This window comes from Miniopterus schreibersii, assembly GCF_964146895.1.
Source record: "Miniopterus schreibersii genome assembly, chromosome: 8".
NCBI lineage: Eukaryota > Metazoa > Chordata > Mammalia > Chiroptera > Miniopteridae > Miniopterus > Miniopterus schreibersii.
Window position 1 is genome coordinate 67,086,318 of NC_138109.1, and position 26,605 is coordinate 67,112,922.

General features: G+C 42.5%; 1 protein-coding gene across 1 annotated transcript in view; it reads left to right on the forward strand.

The window, feature by feature from the left end:
- Nucleotides 1–26,605, forward strand: part of ATXN1 (ataxin 1) — a 364,853-nt gene that overhangs the window by 83,489 nt on the left and 254,759 nt on the right. Inside the window, exon 3 of the mRNA XM_081146185.1 lies at nucleotides 9,882–10,007. The gene's annotated coding sequence lies outside the window, so the exon portion shown is untranslated. The remainder of the gene's footprint in view (nucleotides 1–9,881; nucleotides 10,008–26,605) is intronic.

Here is a 26,605-nt window from a genome sequence, read left to right on the forward strand (position 1 = left end):
CAAGGCTAGTGGGACCTCAAAGTGTAAATTACTGATGTGCTTCCCATTCCTCTTTCCTCTCCAGCGAGGGGTGGGAGAGGATACTGTAGTTGTCCGCTGTTTTCAGTTGGGTAATACGGTGATCAGATCTGTGTCTTCTGGAGGCAGCTTTGGTGGCAGTGGAGAATTGACTGGAGGACCATGAGAGCAGCTGGGTGAGAAGAGAGGCAGTAATGCTGGAGGGCGGGAAGGGGGGGATTTAAGTAGAGTAGCCGGGAAGTAGGACTCATAGGATTTGGAACCAGCTGACTTGCAGAGCAAGGGGAAAGCGGAGGTATTGATGCCGATGTTTCCAGTTTGGGCAACTCAGTGATGTCAGGGTACCGGCAGTAGGCCTAGTGGTGGACCCATAAAAGCAATGGGACCCCAGAGTCTCTTATCACCCAACATGGCTCCACCGCTTTTCTTGATCCCTTAGCTTACCCTTTCTCAGTCGGGGGTGTTAACTCGTGGCACCTTCAGCTTCACTTGGGTGGCCTGGGATGTCAGGTACTCAGAAGTGAGAACACGTGGGTGTGGGCAACACTGATGTGAAAGTGGATGGGGGCAAAAGGGAAGTGCTTGTCTAGAGTTGTCCTAGTGTATAATATGAGAGGCAGTTTTTAAAATGTTGCTCACTTCAGATTTTAAGAGCAATGGGAGGCTTGGGGTTCACCAAATGAGAGCATCAGCCTTTTCCTCAGTCTTGATAGTGATTCAGAGAGCTTCCTTTTGTGTTGCAGCACACGGAGGGGCCTACCAAGATAGAAAAAGAGAACAGTGCTTCATAAACTATAATTACTTAAATGTTGCCATAAGTAAATATTTTAAATATACTAAAATGGCAACCTCAGGAAATATGACTAAGAAGTCAATATGTGACACACCCTTTTCCCCACCTTTGTGGTTGAAAATTTCCACCAAGAATGATATATGCAAAGAAGGCTAAGATCAGGCTGTTGAGTTTCAGGGGAAGGCCAAATTTGTACTGTTCTGCAAATCCAATGATGGAGCTTACACGTGGGAATCCAACACTTAACTTAGAGTCTGTCACGGTAATTAGATATGAGCTGTTACAGTGGCTTTCCTTTCTTAACTTCTGTATAGAAGTTTGGTGTGATTAAAAAAACAGACCATATCTCTTGCCAGTGCACAGCCTTCAATTTATTTGGTTTGTCTGAGGGAAAGGAGAGTTTTCTGGGAGACTGAAATGCCTCACGAGTTTGACAAAGTATAGAAGGGTTATTGTTATTACAACTTGATATTAGGTTATACCATTTTACACAAAGTATGTAGCATAATTTTCAAAGACTAGTTATGATGCAATGAGCTGGATTATCCTGTATCCTGTAGTCTGTCGTCCACAGGTTTTTAAATAGCCATTAAAAAGCTCTGTGCCAGTTTAGCTGGCATGGCTCAGGGGTTGAGCATCGACCTATGATCCAGGAGATTGTGGTTTGATTCCTGGTCAGGGTACATGCTCGATTTCTGGTCAGGTTGTGGGCTCGATCCCCAGTTGGGGGCATGCAGGAGGCAGCCAATCAATGACTCTCTCATCATTGATGTTTCTATCTCTCTCCCCCTCTCCCTTCCTCTCTCTGAAATCAATAAAGACATATTAAAAAAAAAACGAAAAAAAACACCTCTGTGCCAGTTTGTGGCAATCATGTTGAAAACAGATGTACCACAACACTTCAATGGCACATGAACCCGCAGGTAATGTCATTAAACATGGCTGAGCGTGATGAGTGGTTTTCTGGGTGTACCCTAGACCCATCTTTTTTTTTTTTTTTTGGATAGGAGTTTTTCTAAAATCAGTTCACATTAGGATAGACTTCATTCTTTCTACTCGAAGAATGTCACATGAACTGGCCTGGAGCTTCCTTCCCAGTGAACACCATTGATTGCTGCATAGACTACTATTCTCTTTAGAAATATCTACAACTTCTGGTTGAATTACACTGCTAATTTTGTTTAATCTAGGACTGAAGGGAAAGATGTGTAAAAATCAAATCAACATAAAAATACATGCCTGTGTCCTTTAGTCTCCACCTAATTGTAGAAAAATAGGAACAAGCATGATATTTTATACTCAGGACTGTGGGAAGTGCTTGAGAGGTTCTCCAGATCTTGAGATTCCTGCCATGGACTAACAGCTGTGAAAGCTGAGACAGAAATGAAGCATGTTGCCCACAGCTGGGGAGCGCTCAAGTGAGCCCACATTGACGGGAGTCCCTCCCAGAGGTTCTCTGGGGACAGGGAGAGCTGGAGTGATTCAGGAATGACAGATGTCTTGGGCTGGGTGTTGAGAAATGATTATGACACATCTAGAAAGGTATTCAACTTATTTTGAATGATTCACAGTTAGCAGAAAGGAAGCCATTAAGATGGGAGAAATAATGGGCAAGGGGACAGAGGTGGAGTGTGAACAACCTGACCTGAGGGAGTTCAGGGTTTAGAAAGCGCTTGAAAGGCTAATTAATGCGACCTCCTTGCCTTGCTGCAGTGCCTCACAGATGACAGGCAGTCTCAGTGCCCTTGTTGCATAAATGTGCTTTCAGAGAAAAGAAAGAGGGCATATAGGCTGAGGGTACCTTGGGTTTTGTTTCCAGAACATGGTTACCAGTGCTCCTACCTCGTGGCCTTTTAAGGATCAAAAGATTGGGCTTCACAGCACCCAGCATATGTAGCTTTAGAGAGAGACTTCTTTTTGTGTTGCTTTGGGGGGTGGGTCTTCCTGCATATACATTTATTAGGGTGGGCTCTCAACCAGCTCACTAAGCAGCTCCTCACTTTGAAATACAGTCGTTACCCCTTATCCAGGTTTTATTTCTGTGGTTTCAGTTACTTGGGGTCAGTCGTGGTTGGGAAATATTAAATCGAAAATTCCAGAAATAAACAATTTATAAATTTTAAATTGCACGCAATCCTGAGGAGGGTGGTGAAATCTCTCATTGTCTTTTCCTGCCCTGCCCTGGATGTGAATCACCCCTTTGTCCAACGTCTCCACCATCTGTAATCCCCCCTTTAGTCACTTAGTAGCCCCTTCAGTTATCAGCTCAACTGTCGATGTATCCCAGTGCTTGTGTTCAAGGAACCCTTATTTTACTCCACAATGGCCTCTAAGCACAGAGTAGGGAAACTGGCAATTCAGATATACCAAAGAGAAGCCATAAAGTGCTTCCTTTCGGTGAAAAGGTAAAAGTTCTTTACTTATTAAGGAAAGAAAAACATGCTGAGGTTGCTAAGATCTATGAGAAGAAGGAATCTTCTATCCGTGAAATTGTGAAGAAGGAAAAATATATTCCTGCTAGTTTTGCTGTCGCACCTCAAACTGCAAAACTTAACGGCATAGTGCGTGATAAATGCTCAGTTAAGATGGAAAAGGCATTAAACTTGTGGGTGGAAGACTTCAGCAAGGGATTTCCTAAATGAGTGACACCAAGCCACTTACTGCAGGTGAGGGATGACTACTCAGATTCAGGAGTAGGTTTGGCATTTGGTCGTCTCACATCATCACAGGAAGGGTGAGTAGAGTACGATAGGGTGTTTTGTGAGAAAGAGACCATAGTCATATAACTTTTCCCCCCATTGGTTCTAGAGAAAGTGGAAGGGGAGGGGAAAGAGGGGGGGGAGAGAGAGAAAGAGAGAGAAAGAAACATCAGTGTGAGAGAGGAACATCGGTCAGTTGCTTCCCGTATGCGCCTGGACCGGGAATTGAACCCGAAACCTGGGTATGAGCCCTGACCCGGGATTAAACCCGAAACCTTTCAGTGTTCAGGACGACACTTGAATCAACTGAGCCACACTGGCCAGGGCCATGTAACTCTTATTGCAGTATAGTGTTATAATTGTTCTATTTTATTGTTGGTTATTGTTAACCTACTACTGTGCCTAATTTATAAACTAATTTTTCATAGGTATGTATGTATAGGAAAATACATGATATATATAGGGCTTGGTACTATCCGTGGTTTCAGGCATCCATTAGGGGTCTTGGAATGTATCCCCTGTGGATAATAAAGGGGGGACTACTGAAAATATCAGAGGAAGAATCAGGATCAGTGAAGATCAAAACAGTTAGTTGGAAATAAGGCAACATAGGGAGTTAAGAGATAATCTTTGGTGTCAGACAAATAGGAATTGGAGTTCTGCATCTGTCAATTATTTAGCCACTTGAGTGTTATTTAGCTTCATTCACTTCGATTTCTTCAATTATTAAAAACAGGAAAATGAAAGTGTCCACCACCTGGGATGGTTGTAAGGCTAAAGGAGGTAACGTAATTTGAGGGATTAACACTCAAATATTAGCTCTTATTCTTCTTATTATTATTGCATGTGTACATTAATACCCAAAGTTAACCAGTGGTGTTTAGTAGTTTTAGTTCTTAACTAATTAGTGGTTTATAACTATGTAGTTTCTTCATTAACTAATTTCATGAAACAGGGTTTTAAATCTCTGTCAGGGCACTTACAAAGTTCATTGTCTTCAGTTAAATCCTTACTAGATTATTAAAGCCTAGGTTGGAAGGAAGTATGTGCTAAAGAACTTTAAAATATATACCTTTCACAGACCCTTACCTGGTAGAACCCAGGTAAACAAATGTTTTCTTCACAGCTAACCCTGTCCTACTGTCCCCTCATGGTTTATGTCATGACCACAACCAGCCTGGGTAAACAGCCCTTGTGGGGTTGAACCCAAAGGTCATTAGAAAGCTAGTCATCTTGCATAAGCCAAGGGCAAGAAGGCAATTCAGTTCTGTGCTTTTACTTGTGAGAGGGATTGTAGAACTTAGAGGGCCTGCTTAGTCAGCAGTTCTCACTCTGAGAACCCCCAAGACTTTTGGGGCAGGTGAGAGGTGGTCTGCAAGGTCAAAACTATTGTTACAATAGTGCTAAAATGTTATTTACCTATTTTATGCTCATTTTCTCATAAGTATATAGTGGAGTTTCTCAGAGGCTAAGTGATGCGTGATGATGTATAATGAAATATGTCTTCATTTGGAAGATCTGCATAACCCAGTGAATTAGAATTATTTTCTAGGTGACCAGGCCTGGTATGACAGAATCATGCATGGTAAAATATCTGTCCAAAGTGCAAGATAAACCAATGAATTTTAATATAAAATATTACAAAGAATTCATTGATATGTTTCAGATTCCAAATTGCCTTAGCCTTTAAGAAACTACCCCCTTGTCAAGTTTCAGTGTAACATGAAAGAACTTCCACAATTAGCTCAAAATGAAGCCCCATTTTCTCCCTGTACTTCAACAGTATTCACAGCAAATTGAATTTAGAGACACATGTGAAAATTTAACTGTTTTCTATTAAGTCAGGCATGAAAGACATTTTGTTTCGAAAAATGTAGTCGTTTTTCCATAAAGATATGCCATTTTGCCCGACTGGGCATGGCTCAGGGGTTGACCATCAACCAAGGATCCAGGAGATTGTGGTTCGGTTCCTGGTCGGGGCACATGCCTGGGTTGCGGGCTCGATCCCCAGTCAGGGGCGTGCAGGAGGCAGCTGATCAATGACTCTCTCATCATTGATGTTTCTATATCTCTCTCCCTCTCCCTTCCTCTCTCTGAAATCAATAAAGATATATATAAAAAAAGATATGCCATTTTATGTAACATGTAGTATGAATTGTTATTTATACTACACGAATTAGTATATATTTTTAAATTCTCGGTTTTAATTTCTAATACAATAAATACTGTTAAATATAGTCTACCTAATTAAAAGCTCTTTGGGGTTCTCAATACATTTTAGGAGGGTAAAGAGGACTTGGGATGAAAAAGTTTGAGATACTGGTCAACACGTCTACTGGTTGCTTATTTCTTTGGAAAAGTGTTCTGTGGTCAAATATAGTTTGGGCCAAAATGCATGCTGTCCTCCCTCTTAGAGATTTGCAATACATGTTAATACATCAATGGCCCTCAAAAGTGTTTCCCAAATTTATTTCAGCCTTTCTAGCTCTCCTTTTATCTTTGGCAAAACATAATGTTCCACAGTGGATCATAGCATCCCGTGGAACACACTGGCTAATATATGACATATGCTACTCTCTCCCTATTTTTCAAAAACAAAAAGCAAGGTTCAGCACGTATTTTTCTTCAAATCCATGCGTTATTTAGAGGCTGGTTCATAGAAGTTCACCAGCTAACCTAAACTCTCTTTTTAAAAACAAAACCATTCATATTTCATCACATTATACTATTTTGCTTATAGTCTTCAAAGCTGTTTCTACTTATGTTTCCAAACTCATGTTCTAAAAACTCTGTTTTGGACATTTCTGTGTGTTAATGAGTAGCATCTGCTCCTGTGTCATAAAACAAAGTGATCCCGTCCCACACTGATTGCCCAAATTGCAGGTTAAGTCCTGGCAGCCTAGTGGTGGAGCTCTTACTACTGTTTGGTATTTTTAAATGGCAAAAAATACCTTTAGCAATGCATCATATGCCTTTATAAAACACAGGCGCTTTTTGTGGCAGAAAGATTTACAAATGTCAGTAGATTTTGTTGTACTTTTCTGTGATTTTTTTTTTCTTTCCAGTCCTTTGGTTTCCATTGGTTATGGGCACAGCCCTAACAATTAAAGCAAAAGTGTCCCAGGGAATGGATGAAGAACGTGTCCCTGACTGCTGCGTGATGGGCATTCCCCTCCTGCTAGATAGGGTGACTAAACGACCAGCAACAGTTCCTTTCTGGCAACAGTGCCATTCTAAATTTGTCTCGAGATTAAAGTGCGCAGATCATTTCTTTCGCTTTCTGTGCTTTTATGTTTCTGTCAGGCAAAGAATGGGAAAGTCTTAATTTGTTATAACAATTAAAAGGACAGTAGTCATTATATTTTATATGGTTCAAAAGCTCTTGTTATGTTTTGGTCTTCCCAGGTCCTCCTTAAAAACTTAATGCAGTTTGAATCCTTAGTGACTTTCTATTGCAACTTTGCTGCTGCTGCCTGTAACTGTTCAGAAAATCATCACAGAAATGCTTGTAAAAATTTCCCTTATCATTTAAAAAAATCAAGCTGAAATCATTGTGGCTATCGTCTTCAATAGCTAAAACCGCTGAGTAAATTTAGGGAGAACTCTTTACATGTGATAAAGGACATTCAGAATGTAGGAATACATATTAGAACATTTGCAAACTGCGCTGGAGGTTCTCTCAAAGTTAAATCACTGAGATTACCCAGCCTGAAATTGAAGAGCCAGACTGAGCTTACTCTTCAAACAGCAAGAGGTCACCTTTCCATCTTTTCTGACAGTTGAGTATAGATTGTGGTGTATTCCGGATATCAAAGATAGAAGAATTGTAGAGCCCTGTGGCAGGTTAAGGAGTTTGGAGAAGGTGCACATGGGCCCTTGTTCATATAAACTACATGATGAGAGCACTTTCTGCAGTGAAACATTGTTTATATATTGACTTTCAGGGCTCAGGCACATCTGTGAATGCTCTAGGCCCCCTGGTGTTCTTTTCTCCTTTCTGGACTTTTGGTCTCATCTCTATTTATAACTTCACCTGGCAAATGGGAGTGGGAAGGCAAAGGAGAGTCAACTCAAGCCAGTTTGTTTTGTTGGTGATTAGCAGCCCTGCTGAAAAGTCTGCTGAAGACGGGAAGTATATTGAAACTCTTACTCAAAATGTTGTGTATAGAATTTTCAGTGGTTTTCTTTTGATAAAAACGGTCTCATTCTGTAGGACTATGTGTAATTGAGGGTCAGCTATGCATCACCAAATGAATCACTTCCAACTCCTTCACCTCTACAGGGATAAGTATGAAAAATCTTGTCACTTAGATGGGTCCTTACTTTTTTTTTTCCTTTCTCCTCTACAAATAGTATAAGCCTCTGGGCATCTGATTTTGGCAGCCAGTAAAGGGCCCTGAGCTAATAATGGAGCCATTCTGCCTCTCCCAGATAGATTTTGCTCCACTTGGTGACAAGAATATAATCCAAATATGAATTTCTTTCTTTAGGGCAAAAGCAAAACAGAAGAGCAGAGAGTTTTCAATATCATGGGAAACATACTGTGCTTCTGGTAAACTTTTTGAACCAACACCACATTCCATTCTGTTCAACAACATTATGTCCAGTGAGAGTCAATGGGCATGAGTGATTAAACCCAGAGTCTAGTCAAGGCACAGATTAACTTACTGTGTGACTTTAAGGGGTCCGTCCACCTCTCTGGGCCAGCAGCTTTATTTGCAGAAGAATTTTGAACTAGATGACAAAGACCCTCCCTATTCTAGAATGGCAAGATATAGAACTGCTAATATATAAGAGAAATGCAGCGATTAATTTTTAGTAAAACGAGGTTGATACCAGCCAGTAACTCGTAGTGGGCTTGCTTAAGCCTTCCTCCTCTCCCCAAATTCTGTTTTTACCCAAACGGTAAACTAGAGACAGTTTTGAACTTCCTGGCTTATGTTGATTCGTATCAATACATTACTGTTACACATATGAGTGGGAGCTGAGTTACATTTCATGAAAAGTGCTCAGAAAACGAATAAAATCGTTACAACCCCACTTTCGGTGAGGTTTGATAGCATCAAGAAAAGAAAAAAGACTGCCATTTTCAGGCTGCTGCCCTTCCAGCGAGACTGAAAATATAATGGTCTTAATCTGGACGCGCTTGTTTAAACATTAACCAAGAGCAGCTTTCGCCTCTAAATTTTTAAGTGCCCCTGTGAACTTAACCGCAGATACATACAACTCCCCGCAAGCTCTTTTGGACCATGTTGGGCAGTTTGTAAGGTAGCAGCTACTGAAGCCTTTCAAGGAATCGGTTATTCACACAGAAGCCTAGAGACGTTCAAGGAGACCTGCTCTTACAGCTGGGTTATTTGATGGTGAGGTCTTTGGTGGTTGCCTCAGGACCTTTGGAGATGCGCAGAGCTTGGAGTTACAAGTAGGAAGCAGTCACTTAGAGAACTGGGTGACAGCCTTCCGATGGGCTTTCAAAGTAGATGAGGAAGGGCTCATAAAAGGCTAAAAAAAGAGGCAGATATTTTCTTGAAGACGGTTCCCAGGCGTTCAAATGGCCATTGTCAAAAAACAAACAGTGGGGTGGAACTGACTGAGCGTCAGAAGCTAGAACGACACCCTGTGACAAGCGAGCGCTTTAAGCTCACAAGGCAGAGGAGAGCTTTCCAGGGCGACCTTGTCACACACGGTTCCAGCGCGTAGGCTTCGCCAGCTGCTCTGAGTGGGGTAGAGAGGCATGCATATTTTAACCATTCATTTCATATTCGGTGTGTTAAGTAAATGTTGCTTTCCAACTTGGGTGGAGAAGGTCTTTATGAAGATTTATCAAGAGTCAGAACGAAAACCCATCAATTACTGGTTTGTAGGGCAAAATGGAAAATTTCTTCTCTCATACTTTATTTGTTTTGTTCAACCCCAATAGTGTTTTATTTATAAATATTCACAATAGTTCAGTCGGTCCAAGTTGAATGGGCAGAATCAGATGGGTTTTAATTTGAGACAAAACTTTCTCCATTTTCTACCCTAGATAAATTTTATTTCACTATCTTTAATTATTTAAACATGATGGATCCTTCTTTATTTACTTATTTTAGTTAGTAAATTGGAAAATTTGCAGGCACATTCCCACTAGTGCATATTTTAATTTTAAAGATGCAGTACCTACCCAAGGGTGCTTTGTTCCCCCCATCCAGTATTTAAGGGTACCATATGTAGATTAGTTGTGCGATAGCTTCATTTTGGTAATTAATATGCTTGTTTGAGGTTATAAAATATACATCTGACAACAGCCAGGGGTTTCCCCCTGAATATCAACTAACTGCTTCAAGTGGCATTTTCGTTCTGACTTGGTGTTTTGTTTTGTCTTATTGCAGCATATTGGAGCAAAATGAAAGAGTTTATTTTGAAGCCTCCAAACTAGTGCTGCTACAGACCATGAGCAAGAGAGAAAGCGTGGACTTCAGCCTACACAACTGGTCTTGAAACACAAGTGGTTTGGGGTGAGTCGTCCGAAGGACTTGGCATTCATTAGCCTTCGATTTCATCAGTCATCACTTATTTGGCATCCCAGGACATCTTATTCAAGTGCATGGCTATTTCTCTACAACCCAAGCAACAGATGTTTGAGAAAACGTTATTCTAGTGATGGATGTTTGTTTCTCCCATGTGCAGAATAATAGGATCTGAGTAGAATGCATTTGTCATTAGAAAAAGACCAAAACGAGAGGGAGGAAGAAAAAAACATGAACAACTAAACACACACACAACAAACAAGCTGCATTTCTAGATGCTTCATTTTAGCTGGGAGCATAAGGTATTCATCATACAAGAGATCACAGATTCAATTTGATGGCAAGTTTGTGACTCTGTAGTGAAGTATTGGGATGGGCAAAGGGAGAGACATGGGGAGTTTCAACAAATGTTTATTGAGCACCTTTTAACTCAACACGGGGCCCTGAATGACAGTCTTGGTTTGGGGTAAAATTTAAACACTCCGAACTATAAATAAACAATGCCAAACTACACACCAAAATATCGTGGACTTCCAAGAAAGCTTTGTCAGCCTAGTTCATTGTATTTTTTGGAAACAGAGTCCTCAGATGGAAGCCCAGTTCTGCCCACTTATTTTGGTGACCTCGGACAACTTCCTCATCCTCTTGGAATGAGTCACCTCTAAAAACACGAGGACACACCTCCATCATCACCACAGTCTCATGCAAATTAAAAAGTCAACAGTCCACTCTAGTGAAATTAATTAAATAATTATACATTTTGATTTTTGCTCACCAGAACTTACTGTGTGCCCCTAGCAGGTCATCATTTGCAGAAGGGCTTATTAGGTCATCCAGTGTGGAGGAAAGGGTCAGGCCCCTAGGGTTCCTTCTGCCTGTTGGCACCCATCTTGTGAACCAGCCACTTGGTCAAGCAGGCCTTGCACTGTCTACGGTTAATAATTTATTCCTTGTAGTACAGTGTTATATGAATGTAATATTCGAATAATGGGATAGGCTTGTTTCGAATTACTGTCCCTTCTTTTCTGTCAGGGATCTAACTTTTTCCTTCTGTGTTCTCCTCGCCGTGTTATGGGTTACCTGCTAGTTCTTGAACCCTGTAGAGCCCCAAACCTTGCTTCACATTGATCAGGACTTATTTTCCTTTCTTACTAAACATTCCTTTTCTGAAGCAGAGCTGCGGGTGACACTTTAAATGATGCTCAGATGTCACTTGTTAGCAGCTGGCTGTATGCCTCAGAGTGGTGCGTTATTTGGGTTTCATAACAGCATTTTTTTTCCTCTTCAAATGTTAAATTATGAAGTGCAGGAAACCACATGAATGCTACAGAATGAAAATGCAAACAGTGTTATCTGGAAATGCCAGTTTTATGATCCTCCTGGTGACACTATCCTTCCTGCCATCAGCATAGGAAGCCTCTCTACTTGTTCAACAGCAGCCTTCTGTCCCGTGTCTTCATCATCATTTAGGCTGAATGGTGTAGCCACCTTGGCACCCTGAATCGGGAGGTTTGGCTAAGATGACTGCATGGGGCTGTCCCCTCCTATCCAAGTTCTGCCTGACCTCTAAGCCCAGCTCTCGTTCGCAAAGCCTTCCCCGAATGCTCACGACTCCACTGCCCACCTACCGCTCTTTATGAACTCCTATAACATGTGGAGCGGCATCATAAAAGAATATATGGCTGTGCATTACTTTTGGGCGGTTGCCATCTCTCCGTCTAGTTGCAGACTGCTCGAGGGCAGGAGTCAGAGTGTTCCTCCAAAGTGCTCTGGCTCCAGGACCGCCTCACCTGAATCACCTGGACTATGCATTAAAGTTGCAGATGCAGACTTGATGAGTCAGAATGGCTGGGGATATTGAGCCCAAGAAACTCACTGAAGACATCTCTCTTGCACACTGAGCTTTGCTAACAGCTGTCTGAGTCTGCTTCACCCTCCTCTTTGCCGCCTCACCCGCAGCCTAGGGCCTAGGTCTCACCACATCGGAGGTGCCCAGGAAATATTTGCGTGCTGATCTGAGCAGCAGCAAACCATGATGGTTGCATTCACTCTTCAGTTGCCTCGCCTTTCAGGATGTGGAGTCAGCATAGTCTCTGAATCCTTAAAAAACCCCATGTTGTCTAAACATGTCGTGTTCCCCGGGTCCAAGTCTCTTTCTCTTCACCCACTGACTCTGACTGTCCTTAGTAATGGCACAGCCCCTGCCTAAGGCCGATCCAGCAGGAGCCGCAGGTACAGGGAGCTGGTCTGGAGGGAGAGGACAGGAGAGAGACCTGAGGATGGGAGCACTGCTGTGGTAACCTGGAAGCTCCATCCTTGGCTCCCAAAGCCACACCTGCTGCCCTTGACAGTTTATTTTCAGTGATATTTCTTTCAGCTGTTAGGGCTCGCAGGTGGTCAGTTTTGGTGGCCGGAGAGCGGTCCCATTGCTGAAAGGGATAACTTTAAGCTGCAGTGGGGACATATCAAAGCGCCCACAGTGGCAGCAGCAGATTCAGGATTCAAATCTGCTGTTAGCAGACTGCAGGGGTGACACTTGGCCCCCTCCTTCCCTCCCCCACTTGCTCCAGCAAGGGCAAGCCTGGCCTGGGATGATGCAAAAGTGATTTGCAGGGTGTTGTTGCTCCCGAATGCCCTTGCTGGTGGCTGCAGCCCTGGTAGTAGACATGCCAGGTAGTTCAAGTGAGGAACCAAACAGAAGAATTCACAGAAGCCCAGCCAGCCTATAAAGGAACAAGTGGGGTAATCTGGAAATGTATTAGCTGTTAAAGTAACCACGACCAAATGCATTCAACGTTTTTTTTGCAACTTTTCTTTGACTCTTGCGTCTTCACAGTTTTCCTTAGAGAGGCTGTGCCTATCCTGAATTGAGTTTGGGTTGAAAGGCGCCCTTATGCGCAGTGACAGGAAAGCACCTTCTGGGTCTGCATCGAATTTTGACCATGAGAGGTAGCAGAAAGTAGTAACCACGTGGATCAGGAATGGGCTCATGTTCTCAGCTAAGGGAGAGGAAAAAAGCAAGGTTCCCAAAGCGGTGTTAAGGGCGAAAGAGGATTTTTAATATGTGCTTCATGGAGACCTGACTAGACTTTTCCTCTGCACCCCTTCCTCCAGCCGGGTGGGGGGCGAGGGCCTCTTTGTTATGCAGGAGGCGGGTGCCCAGGCTCTCAGCTATGGAAGAGAGATGTACAGCTGTTGGTATAAGTGTCTTTGAGTCTTTGTTAAAGGCTTTCAGGTAGAGGAGTATTGAGAGACATATTTAAAGAAATTATAAAGCACGTGATTGTAGCAAAATACCAGATGTGGGCATTGCTGTTTTGGAGGTTGTTAGCCATGCATGGAATATTTCCTTAGAAGTAGCCATCCGTGCTTGGCAAAGGGAAAAATTCATTCTAAAAGAGCATTTGTCTGGTTAGAAATTAAGTCACCTCTACTGTTTACCACGAGGCACCCTTGAGAACTATAGGGTTTCCTAACGGTCACCTAAATCCTGGGCACTGCTTTTGGGAGGCGGACGTGACTAAGAAAAGAACCAGTCCTGTACCCTCCCTGAAGACCATCATTAGAAAGCTCTTTAAGTGCTTTCTAGCTTAGAGGAGTCAGATACCGATCACGTACCTAAGCCTGTGTTTGTAAGGCAGCACCCAGCGCGTCTTCTGTGAAATGTGCTATAAGGCGCTCTTCTCGCTGATGCTATCACAGCTAATAATTGCACCAGTCCTTCAGAGGAGCCCTGTGGTTTGGTATAACTGTGAGTAAAACCACACCGGGTCAGGAAATGCAGTGCACAGGCTTATAACAGACATCATCAAAACAGATGTTGATTTCCTTGGAAGGTACCTTTCCTCGGTGACAATTTGAGAGCTTTGAAGGGAGGTGTTTGATGTGCATCAAAATAAATTCGAATTGAACTGGCACATGGGCACACGGATGGAGCGAACACTGAAAGAAAGTCACCAGCGTTTGTTCCTGAACGCACGCTCCCTGAAGGCACCATCACACCATGGCATCTTTATCAACTGCTCCAACGATGAGCGCTGCTCTTTCTCTTCTGAGTTAGGATCGTTGGCTTCCAACTTCCTCCCACATGGCTTCAGTTGGATGTCATATAGGTGCCTTCGACTTGAGGCTAAACCGACACTGTCACTACCCTGTCTCCCTTTCCGGTTCCTTGTTTAGAGAGACAGGCCCAGCGTGTCACTGATGCCGGACACCATCCTCTCTTCCTGTGCAGTTCATCCCTTGGCCACATGCTGTGGTTTTACCTGTTAAATGTGGACCCTACTCACTGTTCTTCCCCCCTCTGCCCTTGCACTTGTTCTGTTTTGGGGCCATGAGCATCACTTGCCTGGACTGCTGCAGCCGCTTCCAAAAGAAGCCACTTGCTTTAAGTCTTTCCTTTCCTGTGTTCCATTCATCCTGCCACACTGAGAATTACTTTTCTGAAGAAAGGGTGTGGCTGAGTTATTCCCATTCCTGAAAAACCCTGGTCGCCTGTGGGAGGATGGAAGCGTTTCTAATATGATGTTAAGCATAAAACTCAAATCCTTCAAAATTGTATATGTACATGGAGTACAGAGTAGCAGTGAGAAGGTATGCCTGTCAACAGACTAAAGCAAAAATGAAGATGTTTGTAGTATTAGAGCGATTTGTACTTATTTAAAAAAATAATAACACTCCTTTGTTATTTTTCATAGTAATGAATGAATATGACGAAGTGAAAGGAAAAATTGAAAGGATTTTGTTAGATTTCCCTTCCCTACGAGGTAAAATATGGTCTTCATTGCATGACATCCAAGACCCTGAGGAATTCTTTATCAACGTACCGCTTAAATCTCGTCTCCCATCCCTCCCGCCTCTCCACACAGCACATCTTCCCTTTCTAAACATACTGTGCATTTTAATCACCATGCCTGTCTTCACGTCGATTCCTCTGCATGAAATTCTCTTTCTTTGGAGGGTGACTTCCTCATTCATTGAGGCCTAGTGGAAATGTCCCTTCTCCCTGTGTTAGCACTGTGTACTGATATTTTTTGTTCATGCAGATATTTTTGTGAAAGGTCCATGAGGGTAGAGATTGGTTTATTTGAAACCTTGTACTACTAATATTAAGTCTTTTTCTGCACATAATACAGCTTAATAAATATTTATGGATGATAAGAAGAAAAGAAAGAACTCACTTAGAAATATACAAGTAATTCTTCCAATAATATTTAAATTTTTTTTCAGATAAACTCAGCGCTAATTACTGTGTTGTAAAAATTACAAAAAGTCGATGTTTTTTCCATTAAGCAGTTTTTACAAAAATAGTTGGATTCAGTGTCTGGTCATTTCAACTAAACCTCAAGAGTGATTATGTAGTATTTGGAAATTCTGTCAGGTAGAATCGCTTCAGCTTCGCCGTAGCCACACTTGTGAAGTTACTAGAAATTGCTTTTAAAACTGTTTTAAGTCATGAAAAATCCTATCAGCCAAATCAGAAATCCAAAGAGATGACGCATCCAGTGCTGGCAATGTGATATGAATATGTGGTATTTTTTTCTTAAGGAAACATGAAAAGCCAAGATTGGATAACATTAAAGGATTGATGTAATTCTTTCAATTATGAAAGGCTATTCTACTCTAGGAATATACTTGTTACTATTTTTTTTTTCATTTCTAAGAATTCAATTTAGTTAAAATAGCAAAGGAGAAAAAATATCTTGGCTTAAATAAGATGAAAAGTCATCTCCAAAATTAATTTGGCATCCTCAAGAGTTCCTTTTCAAAGGGAGGAGTAGGATGTTTTTAATATCACATGAAAAGAATGCCACTAAAAAAAAAATCATTTGCACTTGTGAGGTAGGAATTCAGAATGGGATTTTATGGTGATCAGTGTGTAGGCATGCTATACATCTTTTTAGACAATATTTTGACACTAAGTAAATATAGTTTAATACTATATATTATCTTATGTACTTTATATATAATATATATTTTTCCCATTAGTGTCTTTTAGAATCAGTAAGTTGGAATAGAGAATTTAAATTTGAGAGTTGCCAATTTCTTTCCCTGATATTCTTACCCAACTTTCAGTTTTCTTGCCTATAAAATCGGGATAAAAGTTGAACCATTGTTAGGTTAACGAATTTACAAATTGGCCAGTCAACAGTATGTATTGATTGATTACCGTCTTGAAAACATTACATATCACATCACTTTTCAGCATTTCATATAAGTGATTTTTATCTGTTTCTCACAGTGAAGAACATTCGCTGAATTTCTTATTTTTTCTGCCCTCAGCATCGCATTCATTTAAAAGCCTGACTGTTGGGCTGTTTAGAATATCGGACAAGAAATCTACCATGAGTCGGGTGAATGAATGCAGACTCCCAGTTCACCTTCAGTTATTTTCTGCTGCACCTTCTATGGGGCTGCAAACTTTTCCACGTACTGATGAAGTCCATTTACCAGGAGGTACCTACGGCTCTCAAATCACCCTTTTGTGAGAGCCAGTACTCAAAAGCATCCTAACTACCTAATGACAAAAACCCAAGGAGGCAATAGACAACTACAGTTTTCATTACAGCTTCAGGTGCTTGTCGATGCAGCAGGTGCTTATCTCCAACTGCCCTTTGCAGACCGTGTGTATGGGTCCGTGTAGTGAGACTGTGGCTGCAGCTTAGCGAAGGTTGTCTAGCGTGGCTTAGCACAAGCAGGTCTGTGAGCACAGGAACCTCAATTAGGGAGGCTGCAAAGGAGAAGACAACTCTTCGTGAGCATTTAAGGATCTAAATTCAAAACAGAATACCTTTGTGGATTTCAGAGTTTTAAAATCTAGCCTGGAGAAGACTGATTACAATCATGGTAGATTTTTTTTTAGTAGTACATAATAAATTGCTATGTAATGCTTTGGGAAAACAATATAGTGCTGTGTTTAAGAGCATAGGTTCTTTTAAAAAACTTTATCTTTGTTGTTGAAAGTATTACAGATGTCTCCTTGTTTTCCCCCATTGACTCCCTCCCCCCATACTCCCCCCTCCCCCAGGCCTTCACCACACTATTGTCTGTGTCCATTAGGTTCTTGAGGCAAACTTCCTGGGCTTCAGTACAAATCTGCCACTTAATAAATAGTATTTGACACTTAATAGTTGTGCGATGTTGAGCAAGTTACTTAACCTCTTTGGGTCTCAGTTTATCCACCCATGAAATGGGAAAAATAAAATAGCGTCTATCAGAGTTGTAAAAACTAAAACAGTTAATGCATTTAAAGCGTTTTTAAAAATGTTAGCTGTTATTATCATGTCACTTTCAAGGCATTCACTTAGTTAGTTCATAATAAAAATTCTCCAGCCTTGACTTTATTCTTAGTGGCTTCCTTCAAATTGAATTTATGATTTTATACTCAGGAAAGGTGAGACATGTGAGTGAATTCAACTAGGAAAGGTGAGAAAATGCTGTGGGAACACACAGGAGTGAGCTGTTTGGCCTAGTTAGGGAGCGGTGCGCACATGGAGGAGGTATTTTGAGCTAGATCTTGAACTGTGGTTAGGATCTCAACCAGCAGAGTTGGGAACAAGGCGCCTCAGACAAGAGGGCGAGTGAACATAGGTGAGGAGAAGGGAGAGGGCTGTGTGTGTTTGAGGAGTGCTGTGGACCGGTTTGGGACCATCGTAAGTTTTGTGAGGTGGGATAATGGGAGATTGGGAGAAAAGATAGGTCAATTTACTAATAATATGATAACAATAATTAATATGGCCCTGGCTAGATAGCTCAGTTGGTTAGAGCATTGTCCCAATCCACCAACGTTGTGGGTTCGATCTCTGGTCAGAGCACATATAAGAATCATCCAATGAGTATATAATTAAGTGGAACAAAAAAATCTCTCCTTCTCTTCTCTCTTTAAAATCAATTAAAAATTTAAAAAATTATTACTATAAACTGTTAACTGAGTAGCTACCTTACACCAGATTCTGTAATTGGTGCTGGTTTAATACATAAATTAGCTCTGATCACAACTCCCAGTAACAGTTATCCCCATTTTTACAGATGAAAACAAGTGAATTAATCCCATACTAAGAGCTGGAAGTTTCTCTTAAGTGGTGGAGAGCCACTGAAGGTTTTAGAATGGGAGAGGTCATGATCAGACTCAGCAGCGATTTACTTATCTGCCCTGTTAGACCGAGTTCCCTGAAATTAAAGACCAGTCTTCCACCTGCTGTCTTCCCCAGAGGAGCAGCACTGCACCTTCTGCTTGGCCGATACTCCATAAATACATGGAGAGTCTGTTTTAAATGCTTCCTTCAACACAACTTGGGAGACACTTTGTATACCTTTTTCTTTTTAAAGAGGAAAGTAATTAATGCACCTAATAATAGTCAAACTAATTCCTTTGTGCCTGTATATGTTTCATCTCACCCGATCCTCACAAAAAATCTTAAAGAGTATGACTTTTACATTCATAGTACATATTATTGTAATGGATGAGGTTATTGGTGCTGAAGAAGATTATACAGTTTGTGGGAGAAAAGCCAGGATTCAAACCCTGGACTCTCTGACCCCTAGCCTGTACTTTGCCATTGCCTGCTATGTCCTGCCGAAATATCAGACCACTCCTGATTTTCATTCTCCACTGGGGTGGTCCTTTACTCTGGTTTAAGACCACTTTGCTAGCTCTCTGTTGCTTTCAGAGAAACTAAAGCTCCACAAGGACTCATCTACTTTGTAGAAGTTGATGGGGAAGAATTATTTTCATCTGTCCTCATGACCAGCATCCTTCCAAATGACTGCTGGCAGGTGGCCACTTTTAGGAGCCCATCAAATTGGCCACTTATAAGAGCCTGGCGTCCTGTGTTAGGCGGGCTCGCAGAGTGAGCTTGCTCTTCGCAGTAAAATGGAGTTTGGGAGTGAGTACATTGCAAGAACCCTAGATATTTAAGGTAAGCACTTTGCTCCTTCCATCTGATTAAAACCAAATTTATTACACTAAAAACACTCGGCAACAGGCTGAGCAGCTTTTGCTTACAAGCGCTGACTGGAATTTGGAATGACGTTTAATGAAACGGGAAGTTCAATTCCAGTTCTCAAAGGTTATGACCAGGGAGCCTAAAAGCACATATTATGTAAATTCAACCCAAATCTGTACTTATTAACTTGACACATTTTGGAGTGGTTATCTGCTCTATGATATTTTTAGGCAGTAAGATTTTCCAAAATATCAGAGCTGCTTAATGCGTTTAAATCAGGACTCATGTATATTTGGCCCCTTGCTGGTGCCGATTTTCGGAGGCTTGGCTCCCCTGCAGCCATGCCCACTTTGCAGGAATGGCCACATATTCTCTGTTTTCCTGGTGAGCATCCACACTGGCCTCACCCCTTCCCTCACCTGACTCCCACTCATCCACGTGGGACAGTCAGTGAGCCAACAGCACTGTTTTGGGGACCCAGCTACCGATCCAGCACCCCACTTTGAAAGTGTCCTTAACATGATCTTTAAATGTATATATATTTAACTGTGGTAAATATATGTAATGTAAGATTTACCACTTTAACCATTTTTAAGTGGGTAACTCAGTGACATTAAGTACATTCATAATACTGTGCCACCATCGCCACTGTGCTTTTCTAGAGCTTTTTCATATTCCCAAGCTGAAACGCTGTGCCCATTAGACACTAACACCTCCTTCCCCCCTCTCCCCAGCTCCTAGTAATCTCTACTCTCTACTGGATGAGTTTGCCTTTTTTAGGTAGCACACATACCTGGACTCGTACAACATTTATCCTTTTGTGTCTGGCCCTTTTAACAGTGTTTCAAGTATACGGGTGTTTTTTTGTGTGTATTTTCAATATTTTACTGTGTCAATATTATCAATAAGATATAATGTGCATTCGAATTTAAGAAACTAGGTTCTAGAAGAACATGGGTAAACAGCAAGTTTTCCTCATAGTAAGTGAAGAAAAGAACACTTGTAAGACAAAATCCCAGACTCCTGGCGGCTGGTTCCACATTCCTCCTGTAGCTGATTCTCCCTCACTTGGTTTTAGCCCGTTTGGCCTGAGCTCTGCAGGATGTCAGCAAGCAGGCTTGCATTTCTGTAATGCCTCCTGGAAGAGTGCAGAAATTTGTAGGGACCATCTCTTGACTGACTTGTCTTACTCTATTTGCCGTTGATTTTTAAATTACTCTTTCTGCCTCCCTGCCTGTGTCTAGCAACAGGCAGAAACGTGCCGGCTGCTGGTGGAAAGTTCGTGAATTAGATAGCTTTCCACTTGCGGTGGCACCACGCAAAGCAGAAGTAGTTCCTTCTGCACGGAAGCAGAAGCACTGTAACTTTAACTGGGCTCTGGAATTGTAGTAAAGGTGAACATAATCCTATTTACCTCATTAAAGAGCTACAATTAAAATAGCGAGTTGGTGTGTCAGAGTGAAGGTGTTATTTTCAGATTTCTCTTCTAGCAATTGCTGCTGCTGGTCTAGGCTGCACTTTACTGGCACCTGGAGATGCAAGAGCCTTCGGAAAGCAAGCCCAGGAGGGTTTAATCTTGCTGAGAGTTAATGGGACAGTAATGATTTTCTGCTGTGCTAAGGCCGAGATTTGCCTCAAATCCCAGAAGCCTGTGATTCTCGAATCTTCCTTCATGGTACATCTTTTTCTTGTGGCAAAGGCTTCTTGGACTGATTCAAAGTTGAGGTGCTTAGAGGGTTTTCTCTCCCCATCATTAAGATGTACTGGAGTACATTAGATTGGATTTCCGGGGTCCCCAGAGCAGAACTTCGTGTGTTATAAGTGACCCTTTCCCCAGCTTTGACTGAACCCAAACTGAGCTCATTGATTTCAGGGGCACCGTGCTAGGCCACTCAGCACTGCCCCTCCCACCTCAACCACAGTTAATTATAACCACCGAGGGTAGTTCCACCCTGACACTGATCTGAGATACTCTCGTAGGAACCTTTAGATGGGTTTCCACAGGTTAGGCATCGCTGTCTAGTAAATTACTGTGGACGACAGGTTTTCCTGACCAGGTAGTACAGCCACATACTGGAGTAGCTTATCTAAAACAGAACGTGGACACATTCCTCGTTAGCCATTTGAAGTCAGCAGAACTGTATGACAGCATTTACGATACATATACTCTTGGCATTGAAGAGGGCTGTATGGAAACATGTAGATCTTGGCCCTTGCAGGTGTCCCTACCCTCGAGGTGTTTGCGTACATGGGAATGTGTTTTGGACCAGGTACACTTGTCTCAAAGCTGGTGACACTTCAGCTTCTAAGCCTCTCACTTGCACAGGCTCCTTCTAAGTCCTGGTGTCGAATTTTATGTTGCTAATTTTCTGAACTTTTTTTCAAAGAGCTACTCTCATACTCACTGGCCTGGATTTACCCCTTGCTAGGAATACCTATGCATGTGTTAATTAAACCTATCATTTCTTCTTCACACTAGTACATGAAATTCCCGAAAATCTGCCAGCCCCCGCGCCACGAAACAGGAAAGTGAAGGGTCTGTACAGAGCCCTTAGTGTCCTCCCCAGTTGTTTCTAAGGAAGTTTATGCCTTGGACATTTGGCAAATGATACTATGTTTAACTGAAAGTTACTATTTCATAAATTTCCCAAACTGTGACTAACAATTATGATTCATGTGTTCCTGGGAACCCCCTTCCCCAGACTGCCATTTGCCTGGAGCAGTGAAGAGTATGTCAGACTTTCTTAGGAGCCCAGTAAAACTGAACTATGTAGCTTCTTGTATTGTCCTCACCCCACCTAAAGAAAAAATGAATTTAATGGCTACTGTGAAACATTTTTTCCTAGCTTGATATGGTTATTGGAATGTAAATGATTTTCCCTGTCAAGAAGTCACGTGTTATAGCAACTGACTGGAGAAGTGGCTATTGGTTTCTAGTGTGTTATAGTAACTGATTTGAGAAATGGCTATTGGTTTCTCATGTGCTAAATTAGTTTCTTTCCTCCTTTTCCAAAGAGTTCTTTTGTGATGCCCAGCCTGTTAGGTGTCAAAGCTAATTTAGTTTAGATTTTTTTAAATGCACCTGGTATGGTATTCAAGCTGTGACATTTCCTGCTGCAATAGCACTGCTATGGCCTGTAAAAGGAAAGACCCCAAGAAAATATAACTTTTTTTTAAGTATATCTTTATTGATTCAGAAAGAGGAAGGGAAGTGGGATAGAGAGAGAATTGAAACATCAATGATGAGACGAGTCATCAATCGGCTGCCTCCTGCACGCCCCCGACTGGGGATCGAGCCCGCAACCCGGGCTGTGCCCTAACTAGGTATCGATCCTAGGTCGATGCTCAACCGCTGAGCCACGCCCGGCCAGGCACCCATTTTTTAAAAGAGGTATAAACTATTTGTCTATAAAGTTTTAAAATAATTCATGATATTTATTAGCCATTTGACTTATTAGTAAAAAATCTTAGGGAGGTGTGATGTCAGAGACTATTAGGGTCAATGACGGTGTGGGCAGAAGGTCCCTCTGTACCGTGCAGAACAGTGACCACAGAGTAAAAAACAGCCCAGTGTATGCCATTCTACCTGAAACAAGGAATCCTGCTCAGTGTATGCCATCCTACCTGAAACAAGGAATCCTGCCCAGTGTATGCCATCCTACCTGAAACAAGGAATCCTTTTCCAGTGGCCTGCTTGACAACAAGACTTACCTCGATGACTTAGCAAGCAGCGTCAGCGAAGGGCTGGGCCTGGCAGAACCCAGCAGGCCAGATGATGTGGAGTTGGAAACTAGGCTTCCTGGGAGGAGGAGAGTCCTCACACAATCTGGGCCTCAGTTCTCGGTATGCCCCTAATTTTGTGACCTTTGGAAAGTTACTAAGCTTTCTGGAACAGTTTCCTCCTCTGTGAGAGGAGGGCAGTAGCCTGGATAATCCTTGGAGGTTCCCTTCACCCGGGACATTCTATATCTGAGGATGAACAGACATTAGACTTACATGGGAAATGAAAAGGGTAAGAACAGAAGCGGAACAGGTGGAAGGGAGGCAGCTATGTAGATGGTGGTCTGGAAAACCAGTTGGAAATACCCCAGTGTGAATTCAGTTGTATGTCTCTCTACATAGGCAAGTTACTTTTATTCAAGAACTGAGCACTCACTGCATGAGGTTAGGGCTGAGCTCTCGGGTAACTAACTTGCACCTGGAAAACACCTTTCAAGGAACCACACTTCCCTTGCACGGCCTGTGCTCCTTGACCTTCCCCAGCACAGAAGGCTCAGCCTTGTATTTGCACCCAGTGCTGTGCTGGCATCATTGTTTCATCACCCCACACCTCACCAAGGCCTCTGGAGGTGCTCCTAGGCCCCAAATTTTCCTTCTTGTTCTGTGCTCTGTTGAGATTCATTTTTCTGCAGAATCAGATGCACTTATTTTTCTTGCTATTGTCCTACTTAAAGAATTGGACACTTTTGTATTTTTCTGTATTTGTGAACTCACACATGTATATGAGCATTTGTAATCAGCAGGGTAGGATGAGTCCTGAAATACCTGAGTCTTTGCCAGTCTGCTACTTAGTTACTTGGTTAACACTGGCTGAACTTCTCTAAGTTTCTTTGTAAGGATAGCTCCTTCTGTCAAGAGTTTAGTAATCAAGTCAGAGAGACCGATGCAAACGGGAGCACCAGGAATACAAGAATAGTAATAATTGTAATGCGAATGAAAGTAATAGGCATTTTCTGAGTGCTAACTATGTACCAGGGCTGTGCTTATAAGCACTTTACATGCACTGATTGTGTGTGTTCACGTACATACGCATACATTAAAAACAAATGTTTAACTTTCACAACAAGTCTTTGAGAGAGGGATGATTATCACCCACCTTCAGATGGAGAAACTGAGGCCCAGAAAGGAGAGGTACATGTTAGGCATGAGTAGAAGTAACTTTTTCGCTGTAGAGAAATCGATGTTAGTGATAATTCAGCTCTAGATCTGTTGCTGTGTGGGTGCCGGAACGAGGCAGGGCTAGTTTAGCTGGGATTAAGAGAGAAAGTGGTTCAACCTGTGTCTTGCAGGAAGAAAGAGTCGTGCTTGTGTGAAGTGGGGGACAAAGGGGCATTTTAGGCAGGAGATGATTGCTTGTTAGGATAGAATGTAAAGAAGCTGAACTACATTTAGGTTTGTTCAGCCGGAGTGAAGACCGTCGTGGGTGATGGCAGCTGGGTGATCAGCTTCGAGTGAGTGAAGAGCTATTTCCTTGGCGGGAGTGTAGGCATTGCCGTCACCAGTAGCAGGTCGGCACCTTAGAAAATGACTCCAGAGCGTAGACGTGTTTCCAGCAGAAATGTGTTAGTCCGCAAAGCAAATAAGGTGTGAGCATTAGTGTCCTGCCCTTAGGAGATTTCTCCTGGGTTCTCTTTACCAAGTGACATGAGCTTCACACCCTGGCTTTAAGCTGTCACCGTCTTTGCTTCATTTTCCATTAATTAGCTGAGTCTTAAGTCTGTAGTCACTTGAAGCAGCTCAGAATTGACTTGCTCCAACCCCCTGGACAGCTTGGGGTGTTTGCCTAGGCCGAGGCGCCCGCCTTGCCCCGGCGGCCACGTTAGACGCTGTTGACTCAGGTGCGTCTCGGGGCGGGGAGAGGAGCCGCATCTGCTGGGGAACACACATGCAGTGACAGCCCCTGAAGGCCTCCAGATGGCAGACATCAGGTAAGAGATTAAGACTTGGGCACGGACTGGAAGCCAGCTGGGGCAACCTGGATTTGTGGGTGCTGGGGGAAAAGACATTAAATGTGTAGTAGCTCATGTTTGTTTCAAGGGGTTTTTCCTCCAAAACTGAAAAAGGGGAAAAACCCAAAAACATTGGGAGGGATTTCCCCAGGCTCGTCAATGGCTGGCTTGTTTGTCTAATTAATTAATTAACTAATTAATTAACTAATTACTTTGTTTATAACCCTCCTTGTTTGGAGAAGATTTATGGCAGTGCTTTAAATCTCTAAATCTATCAGATAAGAAAATCTTGTGAAGTAGCCGAGTTAGCAAGCTATATGTGCCTCTTTTTAAATGTTTCTTTCTAGCAAGATGACTATAATCAAGAGAGCCTAGCAATGAGTAATGTAGTTACATTTTTCATCTGTTTTTCACTTTTTAAAAAAATGTGCTTTTCCTTTAATCTTCAAATTGCTTAGCAGTTTCACATGTTCTTGTTTCTGTAGAGGTTGGCGTTTGTAAAACTCTGGTGTTGACGCCGACGTGGTAACTCTTGTTTCTTGTTTTTCTTAAAGCACCTCCTGCTTTAAGCAAAGCTTTGGAGAGCTGTGAACTCAACACGGTGGGGGAAGGGGGCGCATCTGACCCGGGGACCCTCACTGCTCCCCAGGCCCTCATTACCTGGTCTGGCTCTAAGTGGTTCTTGGTCATCAACAAACATCTTGCCTATAGGAATTTAAATCTGAGCTTTGGAGAGCAAAGACTGAGAATCTTCTTCCTGCCCAACAGCCTCATGGAAATCATAGTGTCACCTAGTGTTTCTGTCCTATCTCAGTCCATCCAGCTTTCGTGTGTGTTGCCACATGAAACCCTCAGAGCCCTGTGTGGTGGTTTTGACAGATGAGCAGACTTTGCAGGGTCTCCCTCAGGGGCTGACAAGACTGACTCCGTGCCTCTCCCACTGCTCCAGCCTGTGGAACACAGGCCACGGCTAGGGGTCTCGTGGGGAGGCTGCAAGAGAGAGAAGTGAACGGGAAAGGCAGTGCTCACAGTCTACTCCTCATTGGTAAACAGTGCAAAAGGGAACCTTACCCTGTGCCAGCCACCTCGTTAGGAGCATGGCCTGTACCCTCCCATTAACACCTCCTGCACCCCAGGAGATGAGCATTATTGCATATTGTTTTACACATGATGCAAGACAAAGTTAATAAGATTAATAGCTCCCACGTCATAGAACATAAGGATTATAAACCAGCTCTGACAGTAAAGGCGCACAGTTTTCAAGCACGAGTGAGTTATGTCTGAGCTTTTTTTCCTCTGTCCTTCTGATGCTAGATTTTTAGTTGTTTCATGGCAAATTGAAAATTCCTGTTAGAAGCATAGGGGAAATAAGTAGAGGTATCTGAAAGCTGTTATCACTTAGCCATTCTAATGAAGGTTTGTGGCTAAGATGAGAGTTTCACAATCACCTTGGGATTTCAGAGCACTGGTTTTAATTATTGAGAACTAAAGCAGGGAGAGTCCTATGGAAATGTCAGTCATGAAACAAAAAATCTGGATGAGGAGTGGTGAGGAGGTATTCAGTTGGCTTAGAGATTGATGTAATGTCCAGTGAGACCTCTGGGGTAGATGTGGGACAGGTGGGACTGATGATTTAGCTCTGGAGGGATAATGGGATTTTGACGTGTGACACCTGTCTGATTTTAAAGCTTTGCCACATAACAAGAGATGTCCAGAGTGTAGCACCAATATCCAATGGGCTCAGGTGGCAAATATGGGTTCCATTGAGTGGGAACAGATAGTGAGCTTTACCAATGGGGTGACCAAACTTGCCGGTCTAGAGAGATTTCTACTTATAAGGTACACCCTCTGGAGCACTGTGGTCATGACAGTGCCAGAGTTTGGACCATCTGGTATTCACAACAGTGGGAAG